We start from the raw sequence: 15348 nt of genomic DNA, 5'->3' as shown, positions 1-15348 counted from the left end.
TGACTGGGGAACAGTAAAACGAAGGGGGATTGACGGGGACCAGGCGTGCTGAAGATTCAGAGAGAGACGGTTTCAGGGGGCGGTTAACCCCTGGGAGTGTGTGACCAGAGAGAAGGACTTTTGCAGTAACAGGGTCCCCCGGGGGATTGCAGCGAGCGGTCCCAGGGGCGGAGGAGTCTGCAGCTCGACCCTGGCAAAGAGGTGGTGACCTCAAGAAGGACTGGCACACTAGGGGCTTTTCCTGGAAACCGTGGACAGCTGCCCAGCCTGCGAGTGGCCAGCCGGGAGATGTACGCTAAACGCCTTAAGAGCGACCTGGTGGAGCTGTGCAGGCAGAGGGGGCTGCGCGTCGGGAGGTCCACCAAGGAACAGCTGATTGCCCAGCTGGAGGAGAGGGATCGCTTGGATGACCCGATCCCTGTCCCTGAGGGAAGCCGCCCGGCGGATGCAGCGTGGGCCCTGGGGCCTGACCAGGCTGGGAGGGGTCAGACTGCTGCCCAGGACACCCCGAGACCCTTCCTACCTATGCCTGGGGGAGGGGTTGTGGGAAGCCCAGCGAATACCGAGGGCCCTCTGACCCCAGCAGCCAGCAGGGGATCCTCCCAGCGGAGCTCCCCATCCCTGGAGCGGATGCGGCTGGAATGGGAGAGGGAGAGGAAAATGAGGGAGCTGGAGGATCATGAAAAACAACGTCAACATGAGGAGAAACAACGTCAACATGAGCAGGAGGAGAAGGAGAAACAACGTCAACATGAGCAGGAGGAGAAGGAGAGGGAGCGTCAGGAGAAGGAGAGGGAGCGTCAGGAGAAGGAGAGGGAGCGTCAACATGAGCAGCAGGAGAAGGAGAAACAAAGACAGCATGAACTGGAGCTGGCCAGGCTGAGGAGCAGTGGGGCCCCGGCTGCGGTGAGTGAGGGGGGACCCAAGACTGCAAGGAGCTGTGATAAGTGCTTCCTGGCCCAGCGGAAGGAGGGGGAGGACATAGATAGCTTCCTGACGGCCTTTGAGAATGCCTGCGAGCTGCACAGGGTTGACCCTGCAGACAGGCTCCAGTTCCTCACCCCCTTACTGGACCCCAAAGCCGTGGAGGTCTACAGCCGGATGACAGGGGCAGAGGCAGGGGACTATGAACTGTTCAAACAGGCCCTGCTCCGTGAGTTTGGGCTGACCCCCGAGATGTACCGGAGAAGGTTCCGGAGTCAGCGTAAAACGCCTGAGGTCACCTACCTACAACTGGTCAACAGGATGCAGGGATATGCCCGCAAGTGGACAGCGGGGGCCCAAACTAAAGAGGACCTGCTTGACCTGTTTGTACTGGAGCACCTGTATGAACAGTGCCCTTCCGACCTGAGGCTGTGGCTGGTGGACAAAAAGCTCGCGAACCCCCAGCATGCAGGGCAGCTGGCCGACGAGTTTGTGAACAGTCGGTCAGGGGGTAGCCGGGAGGAGTCCCAAAAGAACAGGCCCCCCCCGATGCAGAGAGAGAGTCACCATGGGGCCTCCCAGCGGGGAAATAGGGAGAACCCCCTCCAAAGGGGAACGCCTGGTGTCGGGCCCCTCCGACCCGTTCGAGGGGACCAACGTGACCTGAGCTGCTATCACTGTGGCCAGAGAGGCCACGTACGGGCCCAGTGCCCCGGGCTCAGGGACAAACTGAGCAGACCCAACCTACCCAGGGTTAACTGGGTAGGGACTCAGCTGGACGAGGGGCAGGCGACCCAGGAAAGGGGGGCTACCAGTTTGCCACCTGCTCAGGAGGGAAGAGTACCCCCAGCCAGCCCCGCCAGAGGGCTGGAGGCTCTGGACTCAGGGTGCTCGGTTTACAGGGTGGGTGCGGGGCTGTCCCTCCGGAGAGAGTGCCTTGTTCCCCTGGAGGTGGATGGGAGGAAGGTCAATGGATACTGGGATACGGGCGCGGAGGTGACGCTGGCCCGGCCCGAGGTGGTGGCCCCAGATCGGGTGGTGCCCAACACCTACCTGACCCTGACGGGGGTGGGCGGGACCCCATTTAAGGTGCCCGTGGCAAGGGTACACCTGAAATGGGGGACCAAGGAGGGCCCCAAGGATGTGGGGGTACACCACCATTTGCCCACTGAAGTTTTGATGGGGGGAGACCTAGAGGACTGGCCAAGCGACCCCCAGACCGCCCTGGTTGTGACCCGTAGCCAGAGCCGGCGAGGGGCACTGCGACCTGACCCTGGGGAGGGTACCACACTGGAGGCGCGAGACCCTACTCGGGTGGGGAGGGAGCGCCGAGGGGCACGGCTCAGAGAGGCTGCGGCCTCAGACCTGGCCACGGAGGGGGAACCGGGCCCCATCCCTTCCCCAGCCGCTGAGTTCCAGGCCGAGTTGAGGAAAGATCCCTCCTTGCAGAAGCTCAGGGACCTGGCCGACCTCAGTGAGGGACGGACCATGAGGAGAGGCTGCCAGGAGAGGTTCCTGTGGGAGAAGGGGTTCCTGTACCGAGAATGGGCTCCCCCAGGGGAAGGGGAGTCCTGTGGGATCAGGAGGCAGCTGGTGGTCCCCCAGAAGTACCGCCGCAAGCTCCTGTCCCTGGCCCATGACATCCCCCTCGCAGGGCACCAGGGAATCCGGCGCACCCGGCAGAGGTTGCTACAGAACTTTTACTGGCCCGGGGTCTTTACCACCGTCCGGCAGTATTGCCGATCCTGTGACCCCTGTCAGAGGGTGGGGAAGGCCCGGGACAAGGGGAAAGCGGCGTTGAGACCTTTGCCCATCATAGAGGAGCCTTTCCAGAAGGTGGCCATGGACATCGTGGGGCCTCTCAGCAAGACGACCCGGTCGGGGAAGAAATACATTCTGGTGGTGGTAGATTTTGCCACCCGCTACCCCGAGGCAGTGCCCTTAGCTTCCATTGAAGCAGACACCGTGGCAGATGCGCTCCTGACCATTTTCAGCCGAGTGGGGTTCCCCAGGGAAGTCTTGACAGACCAAGGCTCCAACTTCATGTCGGCCCTGCTCCGGTGCTTGTGGGAGAAATGTGGGGTCCGGCATGACTGGGCCTCAGCGTATCACCCCCAGTCCAATGGGCTGGTGGAGAGGTTTAACGGGACGCTAAAGATGATGCTGAAAACCTTTATGAACCAGCACCCGCAGGATTGGGACAAGTACTTACCTCACCTGCTGTTCGCGTACAGGGAGGTGCCCCAGGAGTCTACCGGATTTTCGCCGTTCGAACTGTTATATGGAAGGAGGGTGAGGGTCCCCCTGGACCTGATGAGAGAGGAGTGGGAGGGGAAGGCCACTCCCGATGGAGAGTCAGTGGTGGAGTATGTCCTGACCTTCCGAGAGAGACTGGCTGAACTCATGGGCCTGGCCAGGGAGAATCTGGCCAGAGCCCAGAGGAAGCAGAAGGTCTGGTATGACCGCACGGCGCGGGCCCGTGCCTACGCCACCGGGGATCAGGTGATGGTTCTCATCCCCGTGAGAAAGAACAAACTACAGGCCGCCTGGGAGGGCCCGTTCAAGGTCGTCAAGCAGCTCAATGAGGTAAACTATGTGGTGGAGCTGTCGAACCGGGCCCACCACCGCCGGGTGTACCATGTGAATATGATGAAGCCATATTATGCCAGGGGGAATGTGGTGTTAGCTGTGTGTGGTCAGTGGGAGGAGCAGGGAGATGACCCTTTAGTAGATCTATTCCCTGGGACCAGAGCTGGTTCCCCCCTGGAAACAATCCCCCTCTCGGATCAGCTCACCCCTGCCCAGCAAGCTGAGGTCAGGGGGGTGCTGCATCCGTACCGACAGCTGTTTTCCAACCAGCCTGGACGCACTAATCTGACTGTCCACCGGGTGCAGACAGGGTCGCACCCGCCGATAAGATGCTCCCCCTTCCGAGTCACAGGGAAAACTGCTCAGGACCTGGAAAGAGAGGTCCGGGACATGCTGGCTTTGGGGGTGATCCAGCCATCGGCCAGCCCTTGGGCCTCGCCGGTGGTGCTGGTCCCCAAAAAGGATGGGTCAGTCCGGTTCTGTGTGGACTATCGGAAGCTCAATGCCATCACTGTATCGGATGCCTACCCCATGCCCAGGCCGGACGAGCTCCTAGACAAGCTGGGAGGAGCTCGGTACCTTACCACCATGGACCTTACAAAGGGCTACTGGCAAGTGCCGCTGGATGCAGATGCCCGGCTGAAATCGGCCTTTATCACCCCTCTGGGGCTCTATGAGTTTCTGACCCTGCCTTTCGGCCTCAAGGGAGCGCCGGCCACCTTCCAGCGCCTGGTGGACCAGCTCCTGAGGGGGATGGAGAGTTTTGCCGTGGCGTATATTGACGACATCTGTGTCTTTAGCCAGACCTGGGAGGACCACGTGTCCCAGGTTAGACAAGTGCTGGACCGACTCCAGGGGGCTGGGCTGACTGTCAAAGCGGAGAAGTGCAAGGTGGGGATGGCTGAAGTATCTTACCTGGGCCATCGGGTGGGGAGCGGCCGCCTAAAGCCGGAACCGGCCAAGGTGGAGGTGATCAGAGACTGGCCCGCTCCCCACACCAAAAAGCAGGTCCAAGCCTTTATTGGGATGGCAGGATACTACCGAAGATTTGTGCCCCACTTTAGCGCCATAGCCACCCCCATCACTGAGCTATGCAAGAAGGGGAAGCCAGACAAGGTGGTCTGGACCGAGCAGTGCCAGGAGGCTTTCCGGGCGCTGAAGGAGGCTCTGGTCAGTGGCCCAGTTCTAGCAAACCCAGACTTTGACAAGCCCTTTGTGGTGTTCACCGACGCCTCCGACACGGGACTGGGGGCGGTGTTAATGCAGGAGGATGAAAAGGGGGAGAGACACCCCATCGTGTACCTGAGCAAGAAGTTGCTACCCCGGGAGCAACACTACGCGGCCATCGAGAAGGAGTGCCTGGCCATGGTGTGGGCCCTCAAGAAACTAGAGCCCTATCTCTTCGGGCGACACTTCACCGTCTACACCGACCACTCTCCCCTGACCTGGCTGCACCAGATGAAAGGAGCCAACGCCAAGCTCCTGAGGTGGAGCCTGCTCCTGCAGGATTACGACATGGACGTGGTCCATGTGAAGGGAAGTGCCAACCTGATAGCGGATGCGCTGTCCCGGAGAGGGGGCCCCGAACTTCCCCAGGTCACTGGTCACAGTGACCCCGCTCAGTTCAGTCTCGAAGGGGGGAGAGATGTGACGATGTGACGCAGCAGGGAGGGGGGAGTGTTGACCTGGGAATGTGCCCTGGGGACGGGAGACCTGAGAGCCTGTCACCTGAGCCAGGAGGGGGAGGGGGAGGTGACACCTCTGCCCAGGAATGTGGACGGAGGCTGCAGCAGGGAGCCTGCTCGGTGGGTTTAGTTTCAGTTTGGGGCTGGGTGGAGGAACACAGGGAACCCCAGGGCTGGGGTCTAAGCTCCCTGCTCCCCCAGAAGGACTTCACTGAGGGGTCCTGGGTGTCCCCACAAGCTCTGTTTTGGACTGTGTTCCTGTTGTCCAATAAACCTTCTGTTTTACTGGCTGGCTGAGAGTCTCAGTGAATCCCAGGAAGAGGGGTGCAGGGCCTGGACTCCCCCACACTCCGTGACATTGGCATCTCCCCCTCCAACGCTGTGTGCCCAGCCTGGTGCCCCCTCCCCGGCCAGAACCCCCAGCCTTGGCGTCTGCCCCAACACCAAGCCAGCCCCTGCTGCAGCTTCTCCCAGACCTGGCTCCATCTACGCAGCCCACCCTGCAGCAGTGCCCCTGGGCACGGGCAGTGCCCTGCTGGGACGGGCAAGGCAGGACAGGCTGCGTGGGGGCACTCACCATGGCTCTCTGCAGAGAGGGGGTTCGCCAGCTGGGATCAGCCCTGTTCTGGCTGGGGGCTCTGACTGGGCCCATGGGGACCGAGCCAGGGGCACAAGGCAGGGCCTGGCTGTCAGTGCCCTGGCAGCCCTACTCAGTGGTTCTTTTCTTCTCTGCCCGCCTTTGTGTGGCTGGCGAATTCCAGGCACAGCTGCCTGCGGAGAGCGAGCCATGTCCCGCCAGGCAGGGCCGGGCTGCAGCGCGGGGGCAGCTGCTGAAGGGCTGTGCTATGCCGGGGGGGGCTCCCTGCCTCCCCCTCTGCTCTGGCTCTCAGTGGCTGATTTCTCTGCACCGAACCCTGCAGCCACCTTGGGTTTCACTGCCTGGGAGACGGGCTGAGGCCGGAAGAGGAGCTGCCGGCTCGGGCTTGGGAGTGGTGCCCAGCCCATGGCAGCCCATCCCCTATGGGTTCTCCCGGGCACGCGCAGGGCCCCCAAGTGACCTGGGACCTTGCACCTCAGCTCCATCTCAGGGAGCGTTTGTCGGACCTGCTGGCCCCCGTCACCCAGTGGCTGCCGCTGCCCCCCCAGGCTGCCACGGGACAGGTAGGTGACATTCCTGCTGCCCACTGCCCAGGGCTGGGTGCCCTGCCTCAGTCCTGCCTGCAGCGGCCCACTCGGAGACAGGCCAGACAGGAGCTGGTGTGATCCCTGCAGCAGGGGAGCGGGGGATGGCAAGCCAAGGACACGGCCCGGTGCGCTTGCCTGCCTGTCCCACTCCTCTGGGGCCTGGCCTGGCCTGTGTGCAACAAGAGTGATGTAGTGGTGGGAGTCTGCTATAGACCACCGGACCAGGGGGATGAGGTGGATGAGGCTTTCTTCCGGCAACTCACGGAAGCTACTAGATCGCATGCCCTGATTCTCATGGGTGACTTTAATTTTCCTGATATCTGCTGGGAGAGCAATACAGCGGTGCATAGACAATCCAGGAAGTTTTTGGAAAGCGTAGGGGACAATTTCCTGGCGCAAGTGCTAGGGGAGCCAACTAGGGGGGGCGCTTTTCTTGACCTGCTGCTCACAAACCGGGTAGAATTAGTGGGGGAAGCAAAAGTGGATGGGAATCTGGGAGGCAGTGACCATGAGTTGGTTGAGTTCAGGATCCTGACGCAGGGAAGAAAGGTAAGCAGCAGGATACGGACCCTGGACTTCAGGAAAGCAGACTTCGACTCCCTCAGGGAACAGATGGCCAGGATCCCCTGGGGGACTAACATGAAGGGGAAGGGAGTCCAGGAGAGCTGGCTGTATTTCAAGGAATCCCTGTTGAGGTTACAGGGACAAACCATCCCGATGAGTCGAAAGAATAGTAAACATGGCAAGCGACCAGCTTGGCTTAATGGTGAAATCCTAGCGGATCTTAAACATAAAAAAGAAGCTTACAAGAAGTGGAAGGTTGGACATATGACCAGGGAAGAGTATAAAAATATTGCTCGGGCATGTAGGAAAGTTATAAGGAGGGCCAAATCGCACCTGGAGCTGCAGCTAGCAAGAGATGTCAAGAGTAACAAGAAGGGTTTCTTCAGGTATGTTGGCAACAAGAAGAAAGCCAAGGAAAGTGTGGGCCCCTTACTGAATGAGGGAGGCAACCTAGTGACAGAGGATGTGGAAAAAGCTAATGTACTCAATGCTTTTTTTGCTTCTGTTTTCACTAACAAGGTCAGCTCCCAGACTGCTGCGCTGGGCATCACAGAATGGGGAAGAGATGGCCAGCCCTCTGTGGAGATAGAGGTGGTTAGGGACTATTTAGAAAAGCTGGACGTGCACAAGTCCATGGGGCCGGACGAGTTACATCCGAGAGTGCTGAAGGAATTGGCGGCTGTGATTGCAGAGCCCTTGGCCATTATCTTTGAAAACTCGTGGCGAACGGGGGAAGTCCCGGATGACTGGAAAAAGGCTAATGTAGTGCCAATCTTTAAAAAAGGGAAGGAGGAGGATCCTGGGAACTACAGGCCAGTCAGCCTCACCTCAGTCCCTGGAAAAATCATGGAGCAGGTCCTCAAAGAATCAATCCTGAAGCACTTACATGAGAGGAAAGTGATCAGGAACAGTCAGCATGGATTCACCAAGGGAAGGTCATGCCTGACTAATCTAATCGCCTTTTATGATGAGATTACTGATTCTGTGGATGAAGGGAAAGCAGTGGATGTATTGTTTCTTGACTTTAGCAAAGCTTTTGACACGGTCTCCCACAGTATTCTTGTCAGCAAGTTAAGGAAGTATGGGCTGGATGAATGCACTATAAGGTGGGTAGAAAGCTGGCTAGATTGTCGGGCTCAACGGGTAGTGATCAATGGCTCCATGTCTAGTTGGCAGCCGGTGTCAAGTGGAGTGCCCCAGGGGTCGGTCCTGGGGCCGGTTTTGTTCAATATCTTCATAAATGATCTGGAGGATGGTGTGGATTGCACTCTCAGCAAATTTGCAGATGATACTAAACTGGGAGGAGTGGTAGATACGCTGGAGGGGAGGGATAGGATACAGAAGGACCTAGACAAATTGGAGGATTGGGCCAAAAGAAATCTGATGAGGTTCAATAAGGATAAGTGCAGGGTCCTGCACTTAGGATGGAAGAATCCAATGCACCGCTACAGACTAGGGACCGAATGGCTAGGCAGCAGTTCTGCGGAAAAGGACCTAGGGGTGACAGTGGACGAGAAGCTGGATATGAGTCAACAGTGTGCCCTTGTTGCCAAGAAGGCCAATGGCATTTTGGGATGTATAAGTAGGGGCATAGCCAGCAGATCGAGGGATGTGATCGTTCCCCTCTATTCGACACTGGTGAGGCCTCATCTGGAGTACTGTGTCCAGTTTTGGGCCCCACACTACAAGAAGGATGTGGATAAATTGGAGAGAGTCCAGCGAAGGGCAACAAAAATGATTAGGGGTCTAGAGCACATGACTTATGAGGAGAGGCTGAGGGAGCTGGGATTGTTTAGTCTGCAGAAGAGAAGAATGAGGGGGGATTTGATAGCTGCTTTCAACTACCTGAAAGGGGGTTCCAAAGAGGATGGCTCTAGACTGTTCTCAATGGTAGCAGATGACAGAACGAGGAGTAATGGTCTCAAGTTGCAATGGGGGAGGTTTAGATTGGATATTAGGAAAAACTTTTTCACTAAGAGGGTGGTGAAACACTGGAATGCGTTACCTAGGGAGGTGGTAGAATCTCCTTCCTTAGAGGTTTTTAAGGTCAGGCTTGACAAAGCCCTGGCTGGGATGATTTAACTGGGAATTGGTCCTGCTTCAAGCAGGGGGTTGGACTAGATGACCTTCTGGGGTCCCTTCCAACCCTGATATTCTATGATTCTATGATTCTAGAGCAACCTGGGGGTGTTGGCTCTGCCCTTGCTGGGGTGGGCGTGCAAGCCCAGCCAATCAGTGCCAGCAGCGCGGGCAGGCGGCCCTCTGGCAGAGCAGCCACCTTTTCCCCTCCCAGGCTCTGCTGAGTGCTGAACGGCAGGGTCCTAGAACTCCCTTCGCCACGGGAAACCGCGGAAGGTGCGTTGTCCCAGGGAGTCTTTGGTTTTTACATTGTGAGAAAACAGAACCATTGTAATGATGCTGGTTCTGGCGGGACCCAACGGAGAGTGCCAGTTCAGGACAAATGGCTTCAAACAGGGCAGTCATAGCCCCAGGCTGGGGTTTTTCCACCTCTAAGGCAAACCAAACCAGACAGACAGAGAAGGCTTTCGTCGCACCCCACTGGCTAACCACAAGTCACACAAGCAATTTCCTTAGACACCCCAGTTTCCCAGTATCCCCACCAGGGCCACTCATTATGGGGATGAATGGTTATGAAAACCAATACCCCAGTAAAAGAAAAAAGGTTCCCTCGATCCCAAAGGACCAAGCCCCAGACCCAGGTCAATATACAAATCAGATCTTACCCACAAATCACGCTGTTGCCAACCCTTTAGAATCTAAAATCTAAAGGTTTATTCATAAAAGGGAAAAGATAGAGACGAGAGCTAGAATTGGTGAAATGGAATCAATGACAGACAGTGATGGCCAAGTTCTTGGTTCAGGCTTGTGGCAGTGAAGGAATAAACGGCAGGTTCAAATCCAGTCTCTGGAGAACATCCCCAGCTGGGAGGGGTCCTTCAGTCCTTGGTTCAAAGCCTCAGTGTAGCCAAGTCCCCCCAGAGGTCAGAAGCAGGATTGAAGACAAGATGGAGGAGCTGCAGCAGCTTTGTATAGTCTCTTGCCATGTGGTCTCTGCTTTCTGTGTCCCAAGGACAAGCTGCCCATCCCATGGCCTGGAAAACCCTCAGAGTTCTGTCCCTAGGCAGGTCCCTGCATGCCTGGCTGAGTCCCCAGGCGTGTCTGCCTTCTCTCAATGGGTCAGGTGTGTAGCTGATGGTCCTTCATGGGCCATCCAGCAGGCAAGGCAGAGCTGACCACAACTTGTCTGGGGTGTCCCCCAGAAGCACAGCACAGGTTTGAAATACAGACAGTACAGAGCCAATATTCGTAACTTCAACTATAAAAATGATACACACATAGACAGCATAATCATAACCAGCCAACCATAACCTTGTCTTAGACACCTCATTTGACCCCCCTTTATACAAGATTTGGTGCCATTACAGGACTTTGGTTGCAACAATGATCTATACGGTCCCAGCTTATGTCAATAACATCACAACCATACACAGCAGAACCATAGAATCATAGAATCATAGAATATCAGGGTTGGAAGGGACCCCAGAAGGTCATCTAGTCCAACCCCCTGCTCGAAGCAGGACCAATTCCCAGTTAAATCATCCCAGCCAGGGCTTTGTCAAGCCTGACCTTAAAAACCTCTAAGGAAGGAGATTCTACCACCTCCCTAGGTAACGCATTCCAGTGTTTCACCACCCTCTTAGTGAAAAAGTTTTTCCTAATATCCAATCTAAACCTCCCCCATTGCAACTTGAGACCATTACTCCTCGTTCTGTCATCTGCTACCATTGAGAACAGTCTAGAGCCATCCTCTTTGGAACCCCCTTTCAGGTAGTTGAAAGCAGCTATCAAATCCCCCCTCATTCTTCTCTTCTGCAGACTAAACAATCCCAGCTCCCTCAGCCTCTCTTCATAAGTCATGTGCTCTAGACCCCTAATCATTTTTGTTGCCCTTCGCTGGACTCTCTCCAATTTATCCACATCCTTCTTGTAGTGTGGGGCCCAAAACTGGACACAGTACTCCAGATGAGGCCTCACCAGTGTCGAATAGAGGGGAACGATCACGTCCCTCGATCTGCTCGCTATGCCCCTACTTATACATCCCAAAATGCCATTGGCTTTCTTGGCAACAAGGGCACACTGCTGACTCATATCCAGCTTCTCGTCCACTGTCACCCCTAGGTCCTTTTCCGCAGAACTGCTGCCTAGCCATTCGGTCCCTAGTCTGTAGCGGTGCATCTGTAGCGGTGCAACCGGTTATCCGTGTTATCCGTCCCTCTGTATTAACCGAGCCGGGCTGACAGCCCAAGTCCAGGACCAGCAGGGCGCTCGCCTGCCCCCAAGGCTGAGCCCCGTGCCCCAGGGATGGCCAAGGGAGGCGCTCTAGGCTGGTGACTCCTTTGCTGCTTTCCCACCTTAAGCCCCACCCCCACTCTCCTCTTGTCCCAGCAAACCCGCTCCCCGCCCCCCAGCCTCTTTCACCTGCTTCTCCTACACCCTCCTGCCACCTCTGTGATGCCGCCAGGAGCCAGCTCCCAGCTGGTCCGGGACAAGGGGCCGCAGGGCGCTGGGATCTAGTCACTTCTGGTACAGACACTGCCTGGGTGAGGCAGAGCCGGCAGGTCGTGCCCAGCACCCCCTGTAACTGCGTGATCTAGTGGCACCCCCCGCACACACATTGTACCTACTGTCTAGCTAGGCTCTTGTCTCCCTCTGGCCAGGTGCCTGGGTCACTGAGCAGGGCAGGCAGGGACTAGATAAGTTCATGGAGGATAGATCCATCGATGGCTATTATCCAGGATGGGCAGGGATGGTGTCCCTAGCCTCTGTTTGCCAGAAACTGGGAATGGGCGACAGGGGATGGATCACTTGATGATTCCCTGTTCTGTTCATTCCCTCTGGGGCACCTGGCATTGGCCACTATCGGAAGACAGGACACTGGGCTAGATGGACCTTTGGTCTGACCCAGTATGGCCATTCTTATGACACCCTGACTGTCAGCACCACCCAATGTGCGGGGGGGGATCTGCTTCTCCATGTGGGCACTGATGATGCTGCCAAGAACAACCTTGAGCGGATCACTGCAGACTACGTGGCTCTGGGAAGAAGGATAAAGGAGTCTGAGGTGCAAGTGGTATTCTCATCCATCCTCCCCGTGGAAGGAAAAGGCCCGGGTAGAGACCGTCGAATCATGGAAGTCAACGAATGGCTACACAGGTGGTGTCGGAGAGAAGGCTTTGGATTCTTTGAACATGGGATGTTGTTCCAAGAAGGAGGAGTGCTAGGCAGAGACGGGCTCCACCTAACGAAGAGAGGGAACAGCATTTTCGCAAGCAGGCTGGCTAACCTAGTGAGGAGGGCTTTAAACTAGGTTCACCGGGGGAAGGAGACCAAAGCCCTGAGGTAAGTGGGGAAGTGGGATACTGGGAGGAAGCATGAGCAGGAGAGCGCGAAAGGGGAGGGCTCCTGCCTCATACTGAGAAAGAGGGACGATCAGCGAGTTATCTCAAGTGCCTATACACAAATGCAAGAAGCCTGGCTGTATTTTAAAGAATCCTTATTGAGGTTGCAGGAACAAACCATCCAGATGTGTAGAAAGAATAGTAAATATGGCAGGCGACCAGCTTGGCTTAACAATGAAATCCTTGCTGATCTTGAACACAAAAAAGAAGCTTATAAGAAGTGGAAGACTGGACAAATGACCAGGGAAGAGTATAAAAATATTGCTCGGGCATGCAGGAGTGAAATCAGGAAGGCCAAATCACACTTGGAGTTGCAGCTAGCAAGAGATGTTAAGAGTAACAAGAAGGGTTTCTTCAGGTATGTTAGCAACAAGAAGAAAGCCAAGGAAAGAGTGGGCCCCTTACTGAATGAGGAAGGCAACCTCGTGACAGAGGATGTGGAAAAAGCTAATGTACTGAATGCTTTTTTTGCCTCTGTCTTCATGAACAAGGTCAGCTTCCAGACTCCTGCACTGGACAGCACAGCATGGGGAGGAGGTGACCAGCCCTCTCTGGAGAAAGAAGTGGTTCGGGACTATTTAGAAAAGCTGGACGAGCACAAGTCCATGGGGCTGGATGCGTTGCATCCGAGAGTGCTAAAGGAGTTGGCGGATATGATTGCAGAGCCATTGGCCATTATCTTTGAAAACTTGTGGTGATCGGGGGAGGTTCCGGACGACTGGAAAAAGGCTAATGTAGTGCCCATCTTTAAAAAAGGGAAGAAGGAGAATCCTGGGAACTACAGGCCAGTCAGCCTCACCTCAGTCCCTGGAAAAATCCTGGAGCAGGTCCTCAAGGAATCAATTCTGAAGCACTTAGAGGAAAGGAAAGTGATCAGGAACAGTCAGCATGGATTCACCAAGGGCAAGTCATGCCTCACTAACCTAATTGCCTTCTATGACGAGATAACTGGTTCTGTGGATATGGGGAAAGCAGTGGACGTGTTGTTCCTTGACTTTAGCAAAGCTTTTGACACGGTCTCCCACAGTATTCTTGCCAGCAAGTTAAAGAAGTATGGGCTGGATGAATGAATGATAAGGTGGGTAGAAAGCTGGCTAGGTTGTCGGGCTCAATGGGTAGTGATCAATGGCTCCATCTCTAGTTGGCAGCCGGTATCAAGTGGAGTGCCCCAAGGGTCGGTCCTGGGGCCGGTTTTGTTCAATATCTTCATAAATGATCTGGAGGATGGCGTGGATTGCACTCTCAGCAAATTTGCGGATGATACTAAACTGGGAGGAGTGGTAGATACGCTGGAGGGCAGGGATAGGATACAGAGGGACCTAGACAAATTGGAGGATTGGGCCAAAAGAAACCTGATGAAGTTCAATAAGGATAAGTGCAGGGTCCTGCACTTAGGACGGAAGAACCCAATGCACAGCTACAGACTAGGGACCGAATGGCTAGGCAGCAGTTCTGCGGAAAAGGACCTAGGGGTGACAGTGGACGAGAAGCTGGATATGAGTCAGCAGTGTGCCCTTGTTGCCAAGAAGGCCAATGGCATTTTGGGATGTATAAGTAGGGGCATTGCCAGCAGATCGAGGGACGTGATCGTTCCCCTCTATTCGACATTGGTGAGGCCTCATCTGGAGTACTGTGTCCAGTTTTGGGCCCCGCACTACAAGAAGGACGTGGATAAATTGGAGAGAGTCCAGCGAAGGGCAACAAAAATGATTAGGGGTCTGGAACACATGACTTATGAGGAGAGGCTGAGGGAGCTGGGATTGTTTAGTCAACGGAAGAGAAGAATGAGGGGGGATTTGATAGCTGCTTTCAACTACCTGAGAGGTGGTTCCAGAGAGGATGGTACTAGACTATTCTCAGTGGTAGAAGAAGACAGGACAAGGAGTAATGGTCTCAAGTTGCAGTGGGGGAGGTTTAGGTTGGATATTAGGAAAAACTTTTTCACTAGGAGGGTGGTGAAGCACTGGAATGGGTTACCTAGGGAGGTGATGGAATCTCCTTCCTTAGAGGTTTTTAAGGTCAGGCTTGACAAAGCCCTGCCTGGGCTGATTTAGTTGGGGATTGCTCCTGCTTTGAGCAGGGGGTTGGACTAGATGACCGCCTGAGGTCCCTTCCAACCCTGATATTCTATGACCAGAGATGGGCCAGCAGCTCCCCGGGGACAAGGGGACGGCTGGCTGCTGAGAGAGCGTGGACTCCAGGGGGAGCCCCGCATGGCCTCTGCCAGACCCAGACTCAGGAGGGCTGAGGACCCCGGCACCGCCAGAGCCACTCCCACACCATCCCCAAAGCGAGCGACCATCCGCTGGATCCTCTCACGGATTGTGAGCTAGGGCCCCTGTGTCCAAACTGCCAGTCCCAGACTAGAGCTCCCCGAGGCCTCTGACCCCAGCCAGAGGCCCTGACCCAACCCACCTGGTGCCGCCTTCGAAGGGCCTGTGCACCGAGAGACCCCACACAGAGCCCCTCAGGCTGGCAACTCTGGCTGCGTGGGTGCCAGCAGGCCTGGCTCCTGCTCACAGGGGCACCACATAAGAGCCTGAGCAGCTCTCCCAGCCAGCAGACCTACCCCATCGCCCTGGGGATGGCACGGCTTAACCAGCTGTTACTCTGCCCATCCACACGCCAGCCAGGCAGCCAACCCATGCACCCATCCCTTGCCCCTGAGGGCCAGGACTGGGCCTGGACTCCCACGGCTGGTCAGCCAGCCCTGCCGGCCCCCAAGGGGTTGGTCCCTCTCCCTGGCTCTTCCAGCCTCTCTGCTTTTGGCCAGAGCCTTTCTCCTGCCTGTGGCCCATGGGAGAGAGTTCAGCGCCTCCCCGTTCGGCATGAGTGGTCCAGGACTGGCCCTGGCTGGTGAACTGCAGAGAGTGGGGCTTAGAGCAGCCCCTATCAATCTGTGTCCTCTCCCGCTCCCCCCG

This window comes from Natator depressus, chromosome 1, assembly GCF_965152275.1.
Source record: "Natator depressus isolate rNatDep1 chromosome 1, rNatDep2.hap1, whole genome shotgun sequence".
Taxonomy (NCBI): Eukaryota; Metazoa; Chordata; order Testudines; family Cheloniidae; genus Natator; species Natator depressus.
This window is presented reverse-complemented; position numbering follows the sequence as displayed.